Source organism: Astyanax mexicanus, chromosome 4 (genome assembly GCF_023375975.1).
Source record: "Astyanax mexicanus isolate ESR-SI-001 chromosome 4, AstMex3_surface, whole genome shotgun sequence".
Classification (NCBI taxonomy): Eukaryota; Metazoa; Chordata; class Actinopteri; order Characiformes; family Acestrorhamphidae; genus Astyanax; species Astyanax mexicanus.
Window position 1 is genome coordinate 39,262,268 of NC_064411.1, and position 4,626 is coordinate 39,266,893.

Below are 4,626 nucleotides of genomic sequence, written 5' to 3' on the forward strand. Positions count from 1 at the left end.
CTATGTTTCTGATCTATCTGTTTCTTTCTCTTTCACTCTCTTTATTACTCATTTATTCTTTATGATACACTTTCTCTCAATCATTCTCTTCCTCTTTCCTCTATTTCTCTTTCATTCCCTCACTTTTTACCTGCACACAATATCTGTTTTATTACTCCATTTTTTTCTTATCTCCATTATTTCTTTTTTTCTCACGCTCTTTTCACCACAAACTTTTTTATCTCTCTTTTGTTTCTATCTCTCCTCTCTCTTTCTTTCTCTTTTCACCCTCTGCTTCAGCTGGACAGCCCTGCTTCACATTATGATGTGAATTGGTGGGTACCGGCTGTCTGCACCTCTTTCTCTCTCTCTCTCTCTCTCTCTCTCTCTCTCTCTCTCTCTCTCTGGCCCTGTTCGCCCCCTCGGCCGCCCGGCGCTGACAGCACTATGATGGATTAGGAATTGTCACCTGGGACGCTTGTCACTTGTTTACAAGACGCCCATCCCTCATCTCCACAACACAAGGGGTTAGACTCCAGCCAAGACAGGCAATAGCATACAATATAATACATCACACACACACACACACACACACACACACACACACACACACACACACACGTGCGCAGGAGTGTTGCAGCATATTCATCATGTTTAATACATTATTATATTTGCTCTGCTGGGCAATCACAGCAGCACTGCGGCCACGTCGTCCTCGCTCAGACTGAACGCTAACAGATCCACGTCTTCCTTCAAACACCCAGGTACAAAGCTGAAATCTGTGTGTCTGTGTGTGTGTCTGTGTGTAAGTGATGCATTATTTTTCTTCTGTAAATGACAAACCAACCAATTCACACTCAAATCACATGGAGACTCCTAAAGTGTCATTGCTTCTGTTATACAGCGTACATCTCAAACACAACTCATGTCATACAAATGCTAACAGCCTGGCTCAGCAGTATTGAAACCATGATGCTAACAGACACAACAGCTAGACACACCAGAATTCATTTTGCTTCAACTGCAAATATGTTTTTTCTTTCCTAAACATATTACTGGATGCATTTCACTGTTTGAGTTCTTTTCAAGAAATATCAGCATTAGATTGTCAAAATTAAATCATATTAGTGGTCAATCACTTGAATCAATAAAAAATCATGATGGCGGCGAGAGCAAAAAGAGATGGAGAGACAGTACGACCGCCTAACCCTGCGTTTACACTGAAACGTGATGTGTGGACAGTTTCCTGGTTTCGTTGGTTAGTTCGACAAGTCTCCATAGACTGTCTGCGTTACGTGTACTTTTCGTCTGTTTGCACGTATCGAACCGTGACCCCCGTACCGTGAAGGTTTCGCAAAGAATACACGTACTGCTACACCCCTAGCGTATAGGTGTGTGTATGCAACAAAACATCCTACAAGCTGTAGGATCCAAAACGCTCTCTCAGCTGGCACCATCAACTCTGAACATGTGGAGATATGGCTCTTCACACTGCTCCCAGTACGACCCTTTCCCAGGCCTATAATGGCTTCCTATCAGGCCTAATGGCCCTCAGCCTGGCCCAACACACACAAACAAACACACACACTCACTGACACACACCGGCAGAGCTTCAGGCGCTGGAGTAGGAGGAGGAGGCGATGGTGGTTTCTGTGGTGGTGGGGGGGTGTGGTCTTGCCGGGCATCGTACAGCAAGCATATTGTCATTAAATTAATTTTTTTCCCCTCCTCGAAACACTCCCCTGGCTGGTGGCATAAACGGCGGCGCGAGAGCGATCATAATTGGCTGGGAAACACTCGCGTAATTGCCTTCAGCTGCTGTTTCCCTTACAGTTGACATTGTTCGGCGGCAGCGGCGGCGGCGGCGAGGCGATTGGCCATTTGAATACGCGGCTTGTTTTTTTTTTCTCCTCTCTCTCTCTCTCTCTCTCTCTCTCTCTCTCTGCCTCTCGCGCTCCCCAGTTCCCCCTGTGCGCGAGCCGTAATTGAAATATGCTACATGTGAATGGAAGATTACATTAAGAGCGGAGGATAATCACCTGACAGGGGAGTAATTGAGTCTGCAATCTGCCGCTGCGTCGCTGAGAGTGCACGGGGGAAGCACGGGGAGTGTGTGTGTGTATGTGTGTGAAAGTGTGCGTCAGTGTGTGTGAGTGTGTCTATGAGTGCTTGTTTTCATACACTTTCTAGACAGAAATGTCCTGACATTGAGTGAAAAACATGGGGCAAACTTTGAAAAGTGCTTTTTTTTTTCTCGACCGAACAGAAACATTTCTTTCGGTTTCTGAGATTGAGCTCAGGCTTTGAGTTTTGGGATCTTTGGGTTTTGGGATCGTAAATTAATATACTGTACAATACATATGTAATACATATGTAATACATGTTCAAACACATTTTTTAAAATCATTTACAAAGAAGTAGTGTCGGATTACAATGCTATACAGAAGGAAGGTAAAGAGTACCAGGAATAATAGGGCACCAAGTGGTCCAGCGGTCTAATGTGCTGCCACTATGAACGGGAGGTCATAGGTTCGAATCCCGTTCATGTAGCTCTGCCGTTAGCTACCGGCGCTCAGAGGGAGCACTATTGCTCCCTCCGGGTGGGTAGATGGCGCCCTTTTACCCATCATCATCAAGGTGGCAAAAGAATTTGAAAAATCAGAAATAAATGGGTAACACTTTATAATAACTTTCATTAATATATTAATAAACTAATGATTAGTACATGTGAACAAAGCAGTAGTTCATCAGAATTTGAATATTAACAAATGCTCACACATGACACTTATTTATTAGCATGGATATTCATATTAAAAATGTAAAAAAGCAAATCATTAGCTCATCTGAATTTGAACTTTAATAAATGCGAATTTTAAACCGTCCAAATGTTTATCAATTGCAGTTCATGTTGCCAATGTGATAGCAACTTTTTAGTTTCCTAAAATGTGAAAAATAACAGTTATTAATCATTAGTTAATGGTATATTAATGAAAGTTATTATAAAGTGTTCCCAATAAATGTGTATAAAAAAGGTACCATGAATAAAAAATGATTTTTGAAGTTTAGACTTAAAGAGGCAACTGTTGATCTTATTTATTGAACTCCTTGTGTGTGTAACACATTGTAGAGGTTCCTAATGGTGTACAGCTTGAAAATTCTTGCAGTTCCTGCTTGTTTTACACCAAATATTCAATTGGGGTTTGATCTGGCAATGGTGTCTTCCATGATGTCTTCAACCCAACCTCTTGAGATGGCAGCAGTATGTCTTGTGGAAGTAGTGCACCAGAGTACAAAAAAAATGTAGGACCACTGGTTGCAGGTCTGTAATGAAGATCAAAGGGGATTGGAGCCCACACCATGACACCAGGCCTTCTGAATGCGTGACGAGCATTTTTATTGGAGTAACTGCCTCAACTGTCCAGAGATGATTTTCTACTAAATGTTGGACCACTGATGTGAAAGATTTGATGGATTTCAACGATTCAGAGCCTCGAGGAGTGAGGTTAGGATCTTGGATAGGCTAATCGCTACCCTACTTCATCCCCAACTTCCCAACTCCTTCCCAAGCTGACCCCAAAACAGTACTGGATGGGCTTTATTCCCAAATAGCCCACATCTGGCATTTGGCATGGTGCCAACATGTTTCTGTTTTTTTCCTAATGTCCTAATGCTCTAATATGTAGGTCCTAACATTATACAAATACAAGTGCACATGGGTTTGTGTGTGTGGTATCAGGAGTGCCACTCTTGGCTCATATCCTCAAACAGCGCGAAAGTGTGCCAAGCAGACATTCCGTAACAACTCTCTCTCTCTCTCTCTCTCTCTCTCTTTCTCTCCATCACTCTCTCTCACTCTCTTTCTGTCTCCTTTGTCTCTTTCTATCTCTATCCCCCCCATTGCAACTCTTTTTCTTTACCCCCCCTTCTCTGGCTCTGAGTGCTTTATATGAAAGGCCACTTCTTCAGGAAGAGGGAGCAGATGGCTGCTCGTTGATCCTTCGTTTAATTTTCATAATCATTCATATTCATGTCTCCGAGGCCGGGCCGGCAGCGGAGGGGCTCTGGAAGCAGCGCGCCGAGGGCCTCGTTCAAACAAGCCTGCGCTAATGATGACTCTGATGTTTGCCTTATTGGAGCTGATGGTTATTGCTTGCTTATGAAGCGCCTCTTCTGATTTTATCAGCGAAGTAAGCACTTGCTCCTGTTGTTTACAGTGGCTCGCAAAAGTATCCACACCCCTTGAACTGTATTTTTAATTGAGATCTGAAGTGATAGACCAACACAAAGCAGCACGTAACTGTGAAGTGGAACGAAAATGATGAAATTTGAATCAAATAAAGAAAATTGTGACATGCAAAAGTATTTAGCAACCCATTTAGCAGTACTAGCAATAATAGTAGAGACACCTTTTTCTGTAATTACAGCTGCAAGTCTTTTTGAGAGTTTTTAGGGTTTGTCTGTACCAGCTTTGCACATCTAGAGACTGAGATGTTTGCCTAAAGTGCTTCTTTTTGTGACAGAATTATTTCTTTTTTTGTTTCTGGAGATTAAGCTGTTCAAACACTTATAATTTAAAAAGAAGTAGTGTCAGATTCCAAAGAAAGGTTAAAGTTATCAGAATCTTTTTTTTTAGACTGATATGGGCAA